This window comes from Pleurodeles waltl, chromosome 2_2 (genome assembly GCF_031143425.1).
Source record: "Pleurodeles waltl isolate 20211129_DDA chromosome 2_2, aPleWal1.hap1.20221129, whole genome shotgun sequence".
NCBI classification, from domain to species: domain Eukaryota; kingdom Metazoa; phylum Chordata; class Amphibia; order Caudata; family Salamandridae; genus Pleurodeles; species Pleurodeles waltl.
The window spans coordinates 989,345,473-989,367,150 of NC_090439.1; the positions used below are offsets into that span (position 1 = coordinate 989,345,473).

The window sequence follows — 21,678 nt, forward strand, 5'->3', positions numbered from 1 at the left end:
ATTTAGGGGTGTGTTTAGGTCTGGGGGGTTAGTAGCCAATGGCTACTAGCCCCGAGGGTGGCTACACCCTCTTTGTGCCTCATCCCTAATCCTATTGGGGGAATCCTCCATCTGCAAGATGGAGGATTTCTAAAAGTCAGAGTCACCACAGCTCGGGGCACGTTAGGGGCTGTCCTGACTGGCCAGTGACTCCTTGTTTTTCTCATTATCTCCTCCGGCCTTGCCGCCAAAAGTGGGGCCGTGGCCGGAGGGGGCGGGCATCTCCACTAGCTGGAGTGCCCTGGGGCGCTGTAACAAATGGGGTGAGCCTTTGAGGCTTACCGCCAGGTGTTACAGTTCCTGCAGTGGGAGGTGAGAAGCACCTCCACCCAGTACAGGCTTTGTTACTAGCCACAGAGTGACAAAGGCACTCTCCCCATGTGGCCAGCAATATGTCTGGTGCGTGGCAGGCTGGCAAAACTAGTCAGCCCACACTGGAAGTCGGGTATGTTTTCAGGGGGCATCTCTAAGATGCCCTCTGGGTGTATTTCACAATAAAATGTACACTGGCATCAGTGTGCATTTATTGTGCTGAGAAGTTTGATACCAAACTTCCCAGTTTTCTCTGCAGCACACACAAGCTGGCAAGCAGTGTGTCTGTGCTGAGTGAGAGGTCTCCGGGGTGGCATAAGACATGCTGCAGCCCTTAGAGACCTTCCCTGGCATCAGGGCCCTTGGTACCAGGGGTACCAGTTACAAGGGACTTATCTGGATGCCAGGGTGTGCCAATTGTGGAAACAAAGGTACAGGTTAGGGAAAGAACACTGGTGCTGGGGCCTGGTTAGCAGGCCTCAGCACACTTTCAAATCATAACTTGGCATCAGCAAAGGCATAAAGTCAGGGGGTAACCATGCCAAGGAGGCATTTCCTTACAGATAGCTATCAAAATCTGAGATGGCGTTTAGTTGTCGGAAGTCGACACAAAAACGTATTGTCTCATTTGGTTTTGGGACTAACACAACTGGAGAGCTCCAAGGACTAGTGGATGTCTCTATAATGTCTGTTTTTAGCATACTGTGCACTTTTTGTTCTACGAGTATCCTATTGGCTTCTGGTATTCGGTACGGTCTTAGACGGACTATTCTCCCCTCTTTGGTAACAATGTTATGTTCTATTGGGGGGGTCCTCCCCGGACTAGCAGAAAACAGGCTATTATATTTCTGTACAACCTTACTAAGTTGGGTCCTCCTCTCCTCAGATAGTTCCGGATTCATGTAGGGTAACAACTTAGGTATATTTTCCTGTTGAGGACATAAAGCTATGTCTAAGGGTTTTATTTGGTTTACCAACAGGACAGAATCTATAGATGTGTTTGGTATGTCTACTTCTTCCCACTTCTTTAACAGATTTATGTGATAAATCTGAGTTTTCTGTGGTGACTTTGATAATAACACACAATATGTAACGGGGCTTACTTTCTCAAGTATTTCGTAGGGTCCTTGCCATCTTGCTAATAACTTATTTTCAAAACTAGGTAAGAGTATCAAGACTCTTTCCCAGGGGTCAGTTCTCTTAAACATGTGCCTACATTGTAATGTTTTTTTGTTTGTTTTTCTTGAGCTTCTTCGAGATGCAGCCGAACATCATCCCATATAGTTTGTATATTATCTTTCAATTGTTGTGTGTACTCCAGGATAGCCTTACTTTCTGTTTCTTTTTCTTCCCATTTTTCTACAGCCATCTCCAAAAGCATTCTCGGCTGTCTACCAAAAACTAGCTCAAAAGGCTGTGCCTTGTTGATGCCTGTGTGTGCGTTCTTATTGCAAACAAAACTAGAGGTAACTTTTTATCCCAGTCTCTCCCTGAGTCAGATATCATTTTTTTTTTAGAAGGGTTTTGATAGTACGGTTATATCTCTCTACTAGATGGTAGATGGAGGTGCAAATCTGTTTTACCCTAATAATTTGACATATCTGGGTCATAAGTCAAGACATAAAAGGAGTCCCCTGCTCTGTTAGTATCTCTTTAGAGAATCCCACTCGGGGAAAAAAAAACACCATAGCGTGAGCCACGCTTTTTGTAGTCATGCTTATTAATGGAATAGCTTTAGGAAATCTGGAAGCATAATCCACAAAAATTAAAAGATACATATAACCTCTGGAGGAAGGTGTCGGCGGTCCCACTAAATCCATCCCCACTCTAGAAAAGGTATATCAATAATGGGTAATGGGTGAAGAGGTGTTTTTTTAAAATGTATTTATTTATACAGATTTACAATAAAACAACAACAATAGCCCGGGAGCTGGAGATACAGCAAGAGGAATCCATCAGTGTGCACATAATGTCGCTAAGGGAAGCCAAATATAAGACCCCATAAAACGAAGGTCCCAGCATGTCCAATTCCGCCAATCCAAGCGGCCTCCCTTATGTCTAATGAAAGCAACAACTTGAAGCACACCCCGAGGAAATAATCTGAATGTTGGAGCTCTCCAGGGCACAACTCAATAACAAACACAGCAGCATACAAAGGAAGGCGGCAGAGCAGACTCAAATAGCAGGATCATCCACCAAACATCACATAGTACACAGCAGGAAACAACATCCAGTGCAAGCTACCATAGGCGCGTCCATGCTTAAATATCTAAGGGCCTCCCAGTTCAGCCATGAGACTCCAAAAAGGTGCAGAAGGGTGCCCAAATGTCCCTAGGGCCCTGCCCCCAGCACATCACCACTCGTCTCTTCAGCAGCAAGAGCAACATACCTACCAGACGCCGCCACTCAGACGGGCCCCATACAGCAACCCGAGCAACGCCAACACTGGGTAAAAAGGCAGATCTAAGCCAGTCATACTAGCTATGACATGCATCACCTCTCCCCAAAAGGAGCGCACATCTCCACAGTTCCACGCCAGATGTAAAAAAATCCGCGTCCGGGGCACGGCATCGCTCGCAATATGCATCATCATGCAACCCCATATCACTCAGGCCGCGAGGGGTATAATATAAACGATGTAAAAATGTAAAATGTATGAGCCGCAGCCTGTAATTAGGCGACAGTGTTCTCATGTGTGCGCAGCAGCTTCTCCACATAGTCTAAGTAATAGGCTCCCCAACATCCCTCTCCCATTTAGCCTTAGCAACCTCCACCACCGCCTTCCGCTGCAAGCAGCCATACAATTTTGTGATAACCCTGCGTGGCGATTGCGCGCGCCACAACAATTCAAGCGCTGGACAGGTCTTAGGCATCAACAGAAGACCAGGAAATCGTGCACGGAGCATCGCATATATGCGTAGCAAATATAAGCTATGCAGCCCAGTATCCACTCCGGGCCGCAACGCCTCCTCCAGGGAAATCAAACGCTCATTCGCAAAGCAGTCCCCAAACAAGGCCAACTCTGAGTCAGCGTGAAACTCTCGCAATCGTGCGTCGCAAGACATCTTTTCATCAGCAACGTCTAGCACCGGCATCGCAGGAGCAAAGGGTTTGCTCGTCCTCGATCGGCGCACCAAAGCAGCCCAAGCCACCGAAGTACACGCAACCGTATTCACCCCCCTGGAACGAGTCCGGGACACACAACCAAGAATCCTCAGCAGCCTGTCCGGCCACACCGCGTCGCTTTCGGGCGCAAGATGAGGCAAATATCTAATAGGACGTATCCAGAAGTACGCAAAATGAGCCTGCGCACAATAATAATAAAGCTCCAGATCAGGGGCAGCAAGGCCCCCCATCTCTTTTTTTTTATTTTTTTAAATCTGTTTATTAAACATTATGCACACACAACAACATGTTTAGTCATTAATAATTTTCCAAACTGTTTACACTCATTTATAAGTCACTACAGCGCAGTTGCGCGATACAGTTCCAAGAACACCATTGAAAATGATGCAACTAATTAATTAACTAAGGTCACAGCTAAACACCGCTGATATTATTCCTGATACTGGATACACCAAACCTGGAAGGTTGGAGGGATAGAGAGAAGATCCGATTATTGTGCATGGAGGACAGGGCAACACAGTTGAGATGTTGGTTGTGAGGGTATAATAGGGCGTAGAGCCATTTTAGGGATAAAAAAAGCAAACCATGAAGTGCGTGAAGGCATGTTCCCTGCGTAAGCATCTAAAAATGCCACCACATTCCGTTAGGAGGGGGTATGAGGGGGTTAGTGTACAGAAAGATTGTGGGTGGGGGGTCTGAGGATAACATACTGTAATTATTACACCGAAGAATAATGCCTTTGCTGTTGTTATTTTATTTTATTTTGATGATTAAGGGGGGTATGTGTCGTCCCTATTTTCAATCGCTACCACAAAAGTGTCCCAGACTTCGGGGCCATCCTGTAGTAGGCCCTTGTATTGCAGTAAGCGTAGTGTCTGAGCTTCGGCTTGTGAGCGGCTGTGTAAGTCGCGAAGCCAGGCAGAATGAGATGGTACGTGTGGGGCTTTCCAGTGCGTGGCTATTAGGCGTTTAAAGACAGCAAATGCCAAATCAATAAATCTGTGCAGATGTTTATCGCCTTTGGCGCGTTGACGTATGCCAAGTAAACATGAGTCTGGGGTGGGCGACAGAGTGTGAGATGAAATGTCTGCTGTGGCATTTGTGACCCGATGCCAAGCTGAGTTTATGGGGTGACAGCTCCAGACCATGTGATAGAAATCTGCTGCCGGAATAGCACATCTAGGGCATGTCGGGTTTGCGTTCGGGTATATTCTTTGAATGCGGGCCGGAGATAAATATGCCTGGTGAATATAATTGAATTGGGTGTAACGCAGCCGGGGGTTGCGGGATATTGACTTAATCATTGTGAGAGCCGCAGTCCATGTTTTTTGTGATAGTGGTGTAGGGAGGACAGAGTCCCAGAGTGCTTTAGTGAGCGGTAACGCAGAGCAGACTTCCGCCAACAGTACTGTATATAGTTTAGTTATGATGCCTTTTGCGCTACCCATGGTAAGAATAACAGTGAGTAGTTGGGATTCGGGTGGTTCATTATTGCCAGATCCCCAGAGGTTGTTAAGTAGCCGTTTAATGGCGTTGTACGTCAGGAAGGCTCCTGTGTGCATAACCCCAGCGGCCACTAGGTCTGGAGTAGTAGTCGTCTGCGTTTAGTGTACTTAGCGTATCGTGGTTTAATGATAATGTTTGGGTGTTCGGCAACTGGAGCAGCGGTAACAGAGGGGAGTAAGGGGGCAAAGGGGTCTCACTTTGAACGTATCTGCGCAAGCAGAAGCGAGCTGCTTCTAGCAATATAAGTTTTAAGGCCCCCCATCTCAAACTGCAGCCTCAGCTTCTCCCAGGAAATCCTGGGCCGCCCGCCCAGACCAGCCGAACCGAAGCCGATCTAAGCCTCCGCAAGAAACTCACAGTTAGCACCAATGGGAGATTAACAAAGAGATACAGAAACTTGGGCAACACAACCATCTTGACAAGGCCGATGCACCCAAGAAGCGAAAGCGGCAACGAACGCCACACCTCAAGTCTGTCTTCCAACCAAGCCACTTATTTGCCATAATTGGCCAGCCAAAGAGTCTCCGCATCACAACTCAACCAAACTCCCAGATAGCGAACCGGGCCATCCGCCCATTCAATGGGATAACGCGACTGAAACCGCTCAGTGAAGCGCATGAGGGGGAGCACAACCGATTTAGACCAGTTCATCATTATGCCAGAAAAGACACCAAAACGGACAACCTCAGTGAGTAAGACATCCAGGTCCCCGCCCGGTTCCCGCACGTACAGCGCAATATCGTCTGTGTACATTGAAATTAAAATCAGACCTTGCCTAAACTGCAGCCCCCTGTGATTATGATGCTGCTGCCAGAGGCTCCATCGTGATAGCAAAAAGCAGGGGGATAAGGGGCACCCTTGATAAGTCCCCCGGGCCACCGGAAAGGGGGCCGAAATGCAGCCATTCAGCCGGAGCCTCGCAACCGGATCAGTGTACAACAAACGAATCAGCTTGATAAAGCGGGCACTCATACCCACCCTGCCCAGCAGCGTAAACAGGTATGGCCACGCCAAAGAATCAAACGCCTTTGTTGCGTCGAGAAACACCGCCGCAGCCTCATCTTCCACCGCAAGGCCACCCAGAACCGCAAAAAACTTATGCAAATTATGCGCCGTTGACCTCTCCGGCACAAAGCCAGACTGATCCGGGAGCACCAACCGTGACATCAGCGGTTGCAGACATAGCGCCAACAACTTAGCCAGAATTTTATTATCAACATTAATCATGGAAAGCGGGCGGTACGACTCACAACTATAGGGATCCTTTCCCAGCTTAAGTATCGTAACGATCAATGCCTCCTGCAGGGAAGCAGGGAGAGACCCAGTCTCCAGCGTGTTGGCATAAATCTCCCACAGGTAAGGAGCCAAAATCTCGGAATACTCCTTATATACAGGGGACTTATCACCAGGCAGTCCACTGATTAAGGCCTTTATCTCATCCACCGAAAAGGGCTCATCAAAGTAAGCTCTATGTGCATCCTCGAAACAAAGAAAGCTAATCTCTGAAAAATAAGCTTGTACCGCATCAAGTTACAGCTCAGAGGGGGCCGAGTATAAATCCTCGAAATATCTTGTAAAGACCTTTATGACACCCTCCGTGCCAACCACCCGCTCATCCCCCGTCCTTCCAAGGTTTGCGCAGCATGTTCACCAATGTTCGACCTGCTCTATCTCCCTCCCCGTAACGCCGTGCTCTGGCATATTTCCCTAAAAAACAAACTTCCCGCTGGGAGGCCTCCTCGTATCGAGAGACTGCATCGCGCAAAGCCGTCAACGTCTCACCAGCCCAATCCGCCACCAATTTCATCTCCAGCTCTGATATCTGCAACTCCAGCCCTGCTAACTCACGACGCAGAGAGCGGAGCACACCGTGCTGCTTGGAAAGACACTCTTCCCGAATAACCACTTTAAAGGCCTCCCACAGCGTTCCAGCTGAGCCAACCGATCCAGAATTCTCTGCGAAGTAATGTAGGATGGCCGCACGAATATCCTCGCGAAACACGTCATCCCGAAGAGCCCCCCCCCCGGTAAGCGCCAAACAAACGCATTACTTGGGATCCCAGGGATCGACAGCTGTAGCTCAACCGGGGAATGATCCGAAGGGGTCCGGGCCAGATGCTCCACTGACTGCATCCACATCTCCACATCTCTAGTTCCCAGCCATCGGTCCAGTCGGTGACAGCTATTATGCACATAGTTGACACACATGCCCTCTCACTGATCACCATGCTTAGTCCTCCATAAATCAATTCAACCGCCATCACTCATCACAGTCATCAAGGTAGCAGCAGCAGCAGAGTGTCAGGGCCTAGCCACACTCTCCCGGTCCCTCTCCGGATCCAGAACCACATTGAAGTCTCCCCCCCCAAATCACAGCCCCCCCTATCGATTCCACCAGATGCCACACCTCACCCAAAAAAACAGGGTCATCAACATTAGGGCCGTAAATCGACACCAGCCGACAAGGCCTATCCAAGTGTCCCACTCAACAAAACGTAGCGTCCATTCGGGTCCACTATCGCACGGTGCGTACGCCATTGCAACCCCTTTTCGCAGCAAAATCGCCACCCCTCTAGCGTAGCGCAAGTACACCGCTCCATGGCATTCACCAATCCACCCAGCCTTCAGACGATTCAACATGGAGGCCTCCAGATGAGTCTCCTGAAGCATACACACATCTATGTGATGGCGCTGAATGTAAGCAGACATGAGACGCACCTTACGCTGATCATTCAAGCCACGCACATTCCAAGTAAGGCAGTTAACCATCATCATTATCCCCGGTCGCTTCGCAGCAACGCTTCCATTGGTCCCGCCACAGAGCCACCCGCCGCCGCCTAACAGACTCAATCATTACAGATAGGCCATAGTAGCAAATCCAAACATCCAGGAAAACAACGAACCAGAACACAGACCCACCCCCACCCACGCGTGGGTGAAGAGGTGCTTTTTGTACCTTACCGGGATTAATAAGCTGACATCTTGGGCATTGTGCACAAAACTTCTGTATTTCAGAAAAAAAAACAGGCCAAAAGAATCGTCTGAGAAGATATTCTTCGGTTTCCTCCCGACCATAATGGCCGCCTCCCACCTGACTATGGGCTAAATGAAGTACGTGCATGCGATAAGGAGTAGGTACTACTAACTGTTTTTTTTGTTCTTTCCTTGGGTTATTCAATATATTAATCCATTTCGGACGAGGAAGTAAGGACCCACATGTCTAGTTGTTTCGGTAACCGCAGTAGCCCAGGCGTGTTTCAGCGCTGGGCCATCCCTTTGACTGACTCGGAAAGTGGGTGGACTCGTCAACATGGAGGTTTCTGTAGGGAATACACGAACAGAATCAGATTGTTTAATTCTTAGATAGATTTTCCTCTGCTCTCTTTTCTCTTGTCTATTGATTTTTTCTTTTATCTTACCCAGGGTTAGGCCACTGTGGGTAAAAGGCGCATTTTTGAGCCATGTATCGTCTGCATGGTCTCCATTGATGTGACCTACGATTTTGGAGAAAGCACAATAATCTGTACCTAGGATCATATCCTCGACTAAGTGAGGAATCACCCCTACTTGTATGGATTCCTCCCTGCTCCTTCAGTTTATAGAAAATTCCCTCTAGGGGATAACGCTTCATATCCCCATGAACACAACAAATGGATACAGTTTGCTTCTTCGGGCTCCATTTCTTTCCCTAATACCTCCACTTTTATCACAATCACAGACTGACTGCACCCTGAGTCAACCAATATCCGGGTTGGTTTGTTGTTGTACGATTGGTGCAAAGCACCCTTCCCCTCGTTATTCCTATTTCCATAGGTTCTGGTTTTGGAAGTCTATGGGGGCAATCACAAGCTATATGGCCCCATTGTGCACAATAATAACATTGGGGAGTCTGATTTGGTTCTTTTCCCGTAAATCTGGTGGTGGGACTTTCTTCCGGACTCTTGATTACCCGTGGTCTTGAATTGATACTAACTGTTTTCTCTGTTATTGGTTGTTCTTTATAGGGGTTTACCCTAAAATCGGGAGCTCTGTGGAAAGCACAAGCTAGCTCAGTGGAGGTCGTTGTGACATTTGGATGTTTTTTGATCCAGTTGCGGGTTTGGCTAGGTAAGGCCTCGAGAAACTGTTCTAATAATATACCCTGTATCACTTCTTCCCTATTGGTGCTAATAGGGCTCAACCACTTTAGTCTAAATCTTGTATTTTGTAGTATAGTGCTCTTGGGCTGTCCATGGGCATCCATTTAGTTTTTCTAAACCTGATGCGATAATACTCAGTATCATATCCTATCCGTTCTAAGATAGTCTTCTTTACATCTCCATAAGTGGAGGTTCCACCGAGATTTACAGCTTGGTAGGCGGCTTGTAAGGCCCCTGTCAACAGAGGGGCTATGTATTGGCAGTATCTGTTCTGTGTCCAGTTGGCCGAAGCAGCCACCTATCCAAAATTCGTAAAGAAGGCATCGAAATCTTTGCCTTCTTGAAATTTTTGTAATACCGAACTAGGGACATTTGAGTGAACCCTCGTTGTAGCTATGGTATCTGTCAATTTTTGAATGGCCCTCTCATGAACCAACTGATTTTTGGCTATAATTGTAGCTAGACTTTTAAGGGCATTTTGTAATGTCTCTCTATCATTTCTGACTTCCCACACTATTTGTAAATGTTGCTGTCCTTCCGCCAACTGATTAATCATATCTTCAAGGGAAGGTTTTTCCTTCATTGTTCCTTTGTTTTCACTTTAGGAACAAATATCCCACTTCTGACACCAAGATGTAGTGGGTGTGGGGGGGTATGATCCTCCTTCTTTCTAACACAGTCTACTCATAGAAAATGTTATATGAAGAAGAATGTATATAGTATTGCACCTTCATTTTCATGGAGTATCACCGCTCTATAATATATAATACATTTATTTTCTTTTATCCCTATATGCTATTAGTTCTCTATTCTTTTCCCAATCTCATTCTTCTCTTTTCCCAATCTCCTTCTTCGTTTGCTTTCTTCTTTGTTTGTATGGTCTTTTCCTCTCTCTTAATCCATCAACTTGTTTTTAACAGTCTCTCTTTTGGTTTTCCTTCTAGGAGTTCACCGGTTCCTGTTTGAGACTCCACTCCGAGGCATGGGGTGAAAACACAGGATAAAAATAGGAGGTAAGTCTGGGGATTTGTTTAACCATGTGTTAAAGAGGGAAAAGAGGGGTGAAGGGGAAGTGAAGCAATTGGACACCTTTAGTGAGTTTCCTCTTTTTCACTGTGTGATTTTACCCAGTGATTTAGTGGTTGTGAGTTAAATACAGAGAAGAAGTAAATAAATAAAACAGGGCGGAAGAGCGTGTTACTATCGACACACTCTCTTCCCTGGCAGGATATTACACTTTCTTTCCTTGCTCCTCACTCAGGTTGATATTATATTTTATTTCAGCCCTCCTGCCTGCTTCTGCTGCTTCCCCCGTCCCCCTCACTGATCCCCAGAAGGCACTTAAAACCTGTATACGGGCACGTACCTGCTTAAGCCACGTCCTTCCAGGGAGGTGGTGGGTCAATACGTCTTTCAGGGTCTTCTGTGGTTGCCGTCTGCTTGCTTCGCCTTTTCCGCAAAACGTCTCCCCAAAGCCACCTCTCCGTCTCTGCTGGTTGTCTTCTCCATCGTTCCTCTCCGGTTGGGTTTTTCTCCTCGTCGCTCATCAGCCTCAGTTTTATCGGCTTGTACAGGGTTCTGATATCCCTGTTATACAGTGTAACCAGTTTGAACAAGATTATGTGAAACATCAAATAAACAATCTTTGGCAAAACCAATAGGGCTGACATTGGTAGTCAGCCTTTTGGTTTGGACAGTGCATGTCATGTTTTTAAATTTTTTTTAAAAAAGTTTATTGTTGTGGGAGCTGCAAGGCTCTCACCATTACAACAAACATTGTCAAAAAGAAATAATATTTTTTGGTCTCAAAAGCAGACATTGCCGCATTAGTCCCTGGCACTGAACACAACTACTTTGTGTGCAGATCAGCTCCTTGCGAAAGAGCAGAATACTGTCATTCACAGTGAAGCCAGTCTAGAGATAGATGGAGACAGAATTTTTATTAAAACAATAGCTCTTGGTTAACTCATTTTCTAATTAATTGCTGAATGCTTAAATAAAGTTGCAATAGTGCACCAATGGGTATGCCCTTGCATTAGTGCGATTTCCAGCTTTCATGAATTCACAATGATTTACAGAAGTAGGCCAGAAAATTTTACTTGTAGTAAATATTTGTAAACTGCATTTTAGCACAAGCAAATATGCATGTGTAGATTCGCTTATGCAAAAATCTGTTGAGCAATTACAAGTTAACTTTCCTTCCAACCACTTTTTTTCTAACAGTTTCAATTCTCCCCTCATCAGAAGTAAATTTCCAACATTTCTCATTATGGGAAAAGATTAGAGAAAACCTCTAAAACATGAAAGTTAGTAGGTTTGCACAGACTCCAAAGCACATTCAAACTCTGGAACTATTGCTGAATGCTCCTACGGCCTCTGTATGCAGATCTGTGAAAAGGTTGTCAAAATGTGTGAATTGCTATAATTCAAACCCTATTATAGTATGAGCCCAGAGACATTTAAGAAAAGGTTTTTATCAGAGCTCCTATATCATGAGATTGCGTCCATAATTTATCGCTGCACTAAGTGGCACCAAAGGAACAAGTGGAATTTTTCACAGGACATGTGTATTTATGAAGCAACCTGTCCAATGCACAACTAGATATTTTTTAGAATTCCACACCCCTGGAATAGAAATTATGGATTGCTTATTTTTAATCATTTATTAACTGATGATTCATATGAAACAAAGATGAGTTTCTAAATGATTTTCATTAATAAAGTATTTGAACGTACATCCAGTCTCATTGTTGACTGAGAATAAAATTGAAGCTTTGATGATGTGCTACTTTGTATACAGCTCTTGGCCAGTCTCATCTAATGTCAAAGACCCGTAGGCCTAGCAGCTGGGATGTCACCCTGATAAGTTGGTAGGGTTTTCCCGTAAATTGTTAATTGTGTACCGATGTCCCAGCGCTCCAGCAGATTTGTACCATGACCACCTTTATGTAATCATTTTGACATATTGTATCACGTAGACACAGTTGACTGACATTTGAAAGCTGGCACTTGTTGATTTTCTCAGTCGGTTCTACTATTTACACCACTTTAATCGGATATGCAGTTGAGGTTTGGGCATTTATTAATTTACTTTGAAAGTGAGCGAGATTGAACATATGCCTCTTGCAATTGTTCTTAGTACTATTTCCAGATGTACTTTGTTAATTATTTTTTTTTACTGGAAAACAGCATCTGCTTGATTGTTCTGAACTCTTCTAATGGCATCATTTCAAAATTTTAGTCTGGTGCATTGAAATAAATTAAGTGCAGTGGTAGTGTGAACAGATAGATTAAAAATATCTGACACTCATCAATACACCTTCCAATTAAACACATTTCCATTGGTGATATTAAACAAATGTAATTAAAAGGTTAACCTTTACCACCAATCTTAATTCTATATCTGTAACAGTGATGGTTCATTTGATCCATAACCATATCACTTAAATGATATACATTTACCATAAACCCTCAAACTTATACCCTTGCCCCTATTTCCCAAACCCTTTATCCATAAAACTATATCCAATCTCCTTTATGCCTTCTATGCCTTTTTTCCATGTCACTGGACCTATATGTAACAAAGGTTATTCCCTTGACTCTACTTGCACTATCATTGATTCCTTACTGAACGCAACCCCCATGTGATGTGTCTGAACTGTCTATTATGCAATCCCTTTTAGGGGAATTGCCTTTTCTATCGATCTAGCTGTCAAATCCAGGCCTCCATCGTCTAGTTAAAATATGATGGAAAAAGTTTACTCACGATGCACAAACATCCCCTAGTTCATGCTCAATTAAAGCAGATACTCAATCCCTAGTGGCTGATCACTTTACCTGCCTACAACTATGGTACACTGCTTGGCATCAACCAACAAAGTTTCTTCTGAACTGCAGCAAGCCTAAGAGGCATTAGAGCAATGTTGAGGAGATGATAAATAAGTGGACTAGCTGAGAAGGAGGAGATGTTTTTCTAAATGGGAAGAAAGGCTCTAGCATTCTCAAATCGTGCAGTAGATAATTCCTTTGTGACTGGCGCAGAATGGGAAGGATTGCCCTTATGCGCACAACTGTCTTACTCTCAGCACTAATAGATTCTTTCATGGATCGAAGATTTGTCTCTGATTGGCGAAGTTGGAAACTGTCCTTTAAGTCCCAGGACAATTTCCCAAAATTAAGTTAGCAGTCATGGTTGGAGACTTACATTTTATCATAATTGTTGCTGGGAGCCAGTGTAGTTTTCCTAAGGATAAGGGATTATATTTGGTTGTACCTACAAGTTATAAATTGCAGAACTCAACTTCTGAGCTTACTGCTGGTCTGGTGATGGCAGCACAATACGTTTATGCAGGAAAGGCTTTACTTTTATTGGTAAATTTTGAAATGAACCACTGAAATTATGGCATTTATCAGGCTCCTCAAAGAACTCAAAGCATTAAAGATAACTCCCAATATCTTTACATTTCCTTTGATTTTATAGTTGAGTTCACTACGAAGAAAATAGGATACATGTTCTTTGTTCTCCAAATTGGGTTTTGGATCCTATAATTACAATCTGCAGTTTGTCTTCATTAAGTCTTAGCTTGCTTGGGGGCGCCAGAAATCCGGCTCGCAAGATGGCAGCACATTAGTGCACCTCCTGCGGTCTGGAGGTGCAATCTGGCATAATCTGCCGTGTTTTGAGTTCACCACTGGTGATTAACATTTGCTTGCAGTTAACAATGGATACACACTCAAGAAGAATGCACAGAAACGTGATCTCATGCTGCATCGCATTGGAATTTAGAGAACTTGTGGCACCGACACTTGCCCTAGATGGCGACTGTGCTGGTTCCGGGATGCAATGCCGCCTGAGGAAAGCTGGGTGGACAGACGCTGGCATGCTGCGGATTATGGGGGAGACTTGCCCCACTTTGATTCTGTCTCCAGGCCGTGCAGTGACATTGTTGAGTACATGGCTCGGTAGGCTTCAGGATTGCAAGTGTGCGGAGGAAGCCAGAGAACGTACTGACACCGCCAGGATCAAGCCTAAGCAGAGCCGCGTTTCTGGCACCCAACCTGGATTTGCCAGGTCACATCCGGATAAGGTCAGAAATAACAGCTGCATCTTGTGCGTGTGGGAATTAGGGGGGGTCTTGATTTGCCATACACCCGCTGAGCTAGATTCGTGCCGAGGCATGTGAGTTAATTGTATACACACATTGGTGCCCCCGCTAACCCACACAACACCCCTGGGGTTGCCATGATTGTTTATCAACTATAAGCCCCATCAGTGCTATATGCTATCCTGCCCACATTAAAAGTCGCGCCTGCATCCAGGGATGACTAGACAGCATAGAAAACAGAACCAACTCCCTACATACTTCTCCTGACAGTACTGTGCCCCTGTGTGATCGATCTGCTTGTGACCCCGAGATGCTCGCTAGTGGGGTGAGGCGGCACCGATGTAGGATTGCGTGAATGCAGCAATAGTTAAACAGCCTCTACTGCAACACCAACTAGATAGCAGACTCCAGGACAACCTGCGCCGCACCATAAACAAAAAGTCCTGGAATAGTGATCTCGCCTGGCGCTCCAACCAGGTGGCGAGACCTACAAGTTAAACCTACTAAACAAACCTGCCAAGGTGCCTCTTCCATACTGAACAGATACAAGTGTGGGGTGGGGGGAGAAGGTTTGCACTCTCCTGGTCAGAGTCGTAAGTGGCAACCCTGTGGCAGCCTAGCTGAGCCCTACTGTGCTAATATCATGGGTAAGACAGATGGCAGAGAGCCTAAACTTAATTTTGATTCCCGCCACCTTGCTAATTATTCAATAATGACGCTGCCTCTTCAGACTCAGCGGAACGCTCTGCAGGGGGTCTGCTTGATGACCTGGGGATGAAGGACCTGCTGGTTGCAATGAAGCAAAGCTTGTCTTCCATAGAAGCCAAAACTTTGTGTACCAGAATTGACTCCATGGTGCACAAATTAGAGAGCCACAATGGATGGCTTCAAGAGGCTGAACAGCGACTATCTACTGCAGAAGACACAGTAGCCTCATGTGGAGAACAACTTCTAAACATGGAAAAGGTATGCAAAATGATTGCAGCCAAAAACAAAGATATAGAGGCATGATCGCGCCACAATAATGTACGAATCCTAGGTGTGCCTGAGATAACTAATACAGGAAAAATGGAGGACTATGTGAAATGGATCCTCCTCACTATTTTGTGCAGACACCTTCTCCAAAGCGTTTATCTTTGAGAGGCTCTTAGGTCCCTCATGATCTGCCCACCAACAGGCACCCCTGTGCTCTTGATCATTGCCCGGCTCTTAAACTATAAAGATCGCGACACAGCGCTCAGATTGGCTAGAGAGAAGAAATCCCTGAATTTTGATGGCAATGATGTGTCTATCTACCTTGATTTCACCATAATGGTGCAAGAGGCCCGGAAAAAAAACCCTAACTGTTAGGCAAAAACTGGGTCTGACACAAATCCCATATACAATGTTATGTCCAGCCCGGTTGCCGATATCTTATTAGGGGAAAGACCACACGTTTACAAATCCACAACAAGTCCAGGACTATATGAGAACAAAATACCATTGGTCTACTAAGAAAGGAGGCTGGTGAAGAACCATCCAGATCTGCCTCGCTGACATCTGATATTGACTAGTACTGCAATCCTCTACCCCTCTATGCATGAACAGTTGAAACCAGGATCTCCTTGGCTGAGCAGACGACCTCACTGGCATCGTCAGAATCCCTGCTGCCCTTGCAGATAATTGGAAGCGGTACTGACATGACTCCAGTGCGATCCCAATATCTTAGAAAAGGGCCATGACATTGTTATACCTCCAGACACTCTTGTTCCATCAAAGAAAAAAACGTCTGGCTTCTGTGGTTACCTCCACAAGTTAACCCTACTGTATCTCATTGCTCACTAAGTGTGATATTCTTGTATGCAGAAGTTTTATATGCATTGGAGGGAATATCGATACCTGATGGGTTTGGGCTGTCAGAGTGGGAGGGTTTTGGGGATGTTGTTCTGCTCTCTTACCTTAGGCAAGATCTAAAAGGGTCACGGCAGGGGGAACAAGAAATATGCTGAGGTGGCACACTAGTCCACAATACACACAATGCACTTTTTATGACCAGCAAGGAACATTGCCACACCACTGAATCATGTATGCTCGCTGCCCAAGTGAAATATAGATCTTTGACATGCAATGTACGGGGCCTAGGTGATCCGCGCAAGCATAGGCACATACTGGCCTATCTAGAGGGACATGATATACACTTTGCATTATTTCAGGAGACACATTTTTCTTCCAATGCAGGCACAACATTTGCTGCAAAATGGGCCACCTGTCGACAGTATTCCACTTACTCCTATTATGCGTGGGGACCATCATGTTAATAGGCAGGGGGTGTCTTTCCAGCTACAGGGATCCATGGATGGTGATCAAGGCAGATACTCTGTACTATGGGGCAGACTGAGAGCCCAAACGTGGATGATCATACTTTTTTTGATTATAGGGACTGATAGTGGATATTGGACCCAGCCTTATGCTATGGGGAGGGGACTTTAACTTAGCTCTAAACGCTGTAACCTATAGATCTGGACCTGCTCATACCCCCGTAGTGTAGCTGCCAGATATATTACAGATATAATTGAGGAAAACTGCCTTCTGATGCTTGGCGACAGACCCATCCCACTGTTTGAGAGAGCACTTATTACTCTAGAGTCCATAATAGCCGATTTTGGATTTCGATTAAAAGACTTGAGGGACTCCAGGATTCCCATGCAGACCCTAGAACATTTGTCCGAATATCAAGAAGTGGCTGAGAGGGAATGCCTATACCGCGGCAAATACACCAAGGCCCGAGCCTACGGTGAAGGTGAAAGACGAGTTCACACCCTAGCCACCATGACTCACAAAGCATCTACGACCAATGAGATATTAGGAGTAAGGACTCAGGAGGGGCATATTTGCAGAGACACAGCAAACATCTTGTGCACATTTGCACACTACTATGAGGACCTTTATGGCTCTAGTAGTCTGGCTCAAGTCGACTTCACTCATTGTTTTGATGCGGTGGTGCTAGGCTAGATAAGCAACATGCAGCAGAATTCCTGGTAGAAGCCTTCACAGAGGACAAAATAAGAGAGGTGATCATGCAGTTGCAGACAAGGAAGAGCCCGGGACCTGATGGCCTCCCAGCAGAGTTCTATAAAGCATAAGCTGAGCTCTTAAAGAAGGTATATCAGGAATCTAAGGAAAGTGGCATCCTCCCCTCTGCTATGCATGAGGCAGTGATCCTGGCCCTCATCAAACTTGGCAAACCCTCAGATGAATGTCAGTCCTATAGACCTCTGCCTCTTATTAATTGCAGCCTTGAGATACTGGCCAAAATACTTGCAAATCACCTCTTGCTGCTCCTTCCATTCCTGGTAAGGCCAGATCAATCTGGATTCATCCCGGGATGGTCGACCTCAGAAAATCTGAGAACCTTGTTTGCAGTGCTACAAGATATAGACCCTGATTTGGACGCAGTGGCCATTTTATTAGATGCCACTAAAGCCTTTGATTCCCTTAAATGGGATTTTTTAATGGCTACTCTGTATTATATGGGGCTCCCAACTGATTTTTTAGCCTGGATAGACCTTCCGTGCTCTCGTCCCATGGCAAGAGTGTGAATGAATTGCTTCATCTTAGAACCAATACAAATCTCTAGGGGCACCAGACAGGGGTGCCCACTGCCACCGCTCCTTTTTGCACTGGCGGTGGAGCCCCTGGCTGCCAAACTAAGGCAGAAGCACTGGGATTTTGCTCTCTGTTATCCCTCAAGGCATTTGTTTGTAATGCTTACGCGGACATTACTCTATATCTGAAAACCCACGGATCAGTCTAAATGCAGATTAATTCGGGAAATCCCATATTTTCCCACTGACGCACGCTCTCAGCCATTACTGATAGTATTACTAGACGGACATCCTTGCCCGTGTCCTTGGCTGGCCGCATCGGTTTTATGAGAATGGTTATACTCCCTAAACTAATATGTCTCTTTCTAAACATACCATACTGTCCCAGTCTCACCTTTTTTCATACCCTCCGTATGCAGGTGATACGGCTGGCATGGGCTGGGAAACAACCCCCTTACAATGTGATATTCTTACCCGTCCCTGTTCCAAAGGCGGATTCGAGGCACCGGACTTCAAGTTATACTATTATTGTGCGCAAGCCCACTAGGCCATATACTGGTTCACACCCACTCCTTACCTACCACATCTAACTGCGGAGGAGGGCTGCATGAGCCCCTCGCCGGCATCCTATTTGGGTGCTGAATTGCATTTCACGGTCTGTACAGATTCCACTGTAGCATGCACCACAGCTGCGAGGCACAACCTGGCACTCTGCGGGCACTGCTATGCTATATTCCCCACTCCCCCCACGTTCATACCATCCACTGCTGCCAGTCGCGCATGAGACTTCTCGCTGGATGCTTCTTAGGTGACTGGACGACCCCCGTTGGGGTGCTTTATGTGAAAATGGCTTGTTTAAAACGAAGGAGTCATTTTTTTGCAGAACTGGTGCCCTCCCCATCGGAAACATTCATGTACATCAGACTTAGGCATAGCATGAAAGCAGCCACGCTGAACCTTCCTGAAGAGCCACAGACACCGCACACTTTACAAACACTGCAACACCTGGTGTCCACCCTGTACTACACTGTACACTTGGAGGTGACCCTCGGGGAAACCCGAGCCAGAGAGAACTGGCAATAAGAGCTCAGAGGGGATCTGACAGACGACATTTGGGGCACGTGCTGTGCGCATACTGGGAGTGCGGCCTTCAGTAGTAAACTCCACATCATACACTACAAATTCCTTCACAGAGTCTACTACACCCCCCATAGACTATACAGATATGGTCTGCGCACAGAGGACTAATGTCGGTGCTGCAATGCAGAGGGGGAGGATTTCCTTCACTTGTGTGGGGATGTGGCCACATTCAAGAATATTGGAAAGACATAGAAAATGCGCTGAGGGATGTGCCAGACACTTCTATCACCCACCCCCTCAATAGCTTTGCTAGGTTATGCACCACAAAGAACGGAAGTGGCTATACATTGTTCATGGCACCTGAAATGCACTGCGACCTGTCAGCTGACCGATACTTGGGTCACTATTCATCATTGCTACCTTGAGCATGAAATATATGTGATAAGGCCTGCTAAAACTGGTGAATTAATGAACCACATGATGCACATTCTTCAACCCTACTCCCTGTGAATTCTAATGATGTTTTCTGCTTCCTGCCAAGGTTGTAACCCCTGGGCTCATGTTTGTGACATTGTTGAAAATCAATAAATAAACTAATAAAAACAAGTCTTATCCTGCTTTAGCTTGTCTACATGTGTCTGTCAGCCTCGTACTCTACTTGACTGTCTTTCAGCTAAAAATCAATGAAAATGACTGAAGCTGTTGTGCAAAACTTTACCAAAGCCCCCCAGTCAACCGAACACATTCTTCCACCCCTTAAAGCATTTCTGTATAATCATCTTCAAATGCTATATAAATAAAAAGATCAAAATTGTTGCAAATACCCAGGTGGCCAACTGGTAACCTCCGAAGACCTGCCAGAAGAGATGAAATTACTAGCTTCAGAGGTGCAAAGGGAGGTGGCCATAGGGTGAGAAAGTAGCCAGGTTGGGTACAGAAAATTCTCCATCACTGGCTAGTACATAGGATAAGACTGGCACTTCACCACCACCTACTTAGAACGTTCCTATACCTACGAAAACTACACCTGAAGGAGAAGGCCCTGCTGGAAGAAAACAAACTCCTGCCTTCTGCCTAGCACCTTTGGACACTAACTGCTCTTCATTTTGTCTGCCTGCTCACAGGACACAAAAATCAAAAGGACTCCTGACTGCAAGAGGGCCAAAGCTGCTGAGATGACCTCAGAGGACTGGACCCTAAAGCAGCCACAGCTTTATAGAGACATGGACCTGGTGATGGGCTGAGGAGGGGGTGCTGCACCAGGAGTTACCAGTAAGAACTATATTGACAGCTGAGGAACAGTAGGTCTTACAAACTTTTTTAACCTACGTGGACCGGGACAAGGTGCTGAGGCAGGGTGAGGGAAGTGGCAGGCAGTGGCAAAGAAAACCAAATTCATTCTTCTCAGAGTGTTTTGCCATGCCGAAAACAGTTTTAGTGGCTCATTATGGAAAAGATATCTGATCTTATGGACCTCAGACCGGCTACAAGTTCCAACCTTGCCTTTTCTGGAATTGTGAGAACCAAAAAAGTGACCCAGGGCCTGATTTAGAATTTGGTGGACCGGCTATTCTGTCACAAACGGGATGGATGTCCCATCCCCCATATTATGATACAGTGGACGGGATATCCGTTACGTTTGTGATGGAGTAACCCCCTCTGCAATACTTTAAATCAGGCCCTAAGTCTAAAGGTAAACACTTAGACTGGAGCGAGTCAACCAGTCCACTCCAACAACGAAGCGACCTTGGCAGCTATAAAAACCAGCTTTGTCTGGCTCTGTTCTTTTGCCATCCAAACAGTTGTGTTGTACATAGTACACAGTGGTGCACGACAGCAAAGTATGGACAGTCGTATTGTATGCTCATAGGACAACATTTGTGAGCAAACAGCTGATCTAACAATTACACTTCAACAATAAGTCATAACGACAAATGGAGTGGGAAACCAAATTCAACAGGTCACACATATATTTCCTTTCCTGCCATTGTTTGGGCACTAAATTGATTCACACCCACCAGAGCCAGGCAGCCAGATTTGACATCAAGTAAGTTGAGGTGTCTTTCTCTCTCACCCTCATTTCTCTTCTCTGTCAATTTCCTTCTGCCAATCATGTTCAGCAGTAGCCCCAGGACAATGTATCTGACTTTGAAGGACCCTCATCAGTTTCAGACGTGGACATGGCCCCACTGAAAGATTCTTTTTTAAATCCACTCTTTTTATTGCAAAAGAACAACAAACAAAACAATGCAACAGCAAAATCGATGACATCAGATAATAATCTAACATTACTTCTCCCAGGAGATTCCTCATAGCCAACTCCCCCCACCCCTAGTAAAATCAAAGCACATCCTAAATGACAGTCATATCTGGTTGCGATCTTCTGCCCCCCATGGGCCAGGCGGAGTACATAGACCCCCTCTGTGGGCGTTCCACTTTCTCCAGAGGTTAGTCCATTTCTTTGGGCAACTGCTGCTCAAGTATACCACTTGCTCCGCAAACATGCACCAGTCCAAATCAGGTTTCCAGTCCACCAGTTCCAATGGTCGACTTTCTTTCCATGTGCGGGCAATATTAAGTTTAGCTACCATCAACCCCAGAGTCATCTATATGTGGTCTATATGGCTGAGATCAGTTTCATCCCAGATGTTTAACAGGCACCATTTAGGAGAGAACACAACAACACTGCCACACACAGTATTAAGGCATGACACCACAGACTACCAGTAACACTGTATGACCGTAGAACTCCATAGCATATGATAAAAGGTTCCCATATGCCCACAA

General features: G+C 45.7%; 1 long non-coding RNA gene across 1 annotated transcript; it reads left to right on the forward strand.

The window, feature by feature from the left end:
• The first annotated feature begins 1,791 nt into the window (after nucleotides 1-1,791).
• Nucleotides 1,792-10,128, forward strand: LOC138274443 (uncharacterized). Its single transcript, XR_011200382.1, has 3 exons — nucleotides 1,792-1,817; nucleotides 8,988-9,090; nucleotides 10,067-10,128. It is a non-coding gene; the product is annotated as an uncharacterized lncRNA (long non-coding RNA).
• Nucleotides 10,129-21,678: the final 11,550 nt, after the last annotated feature.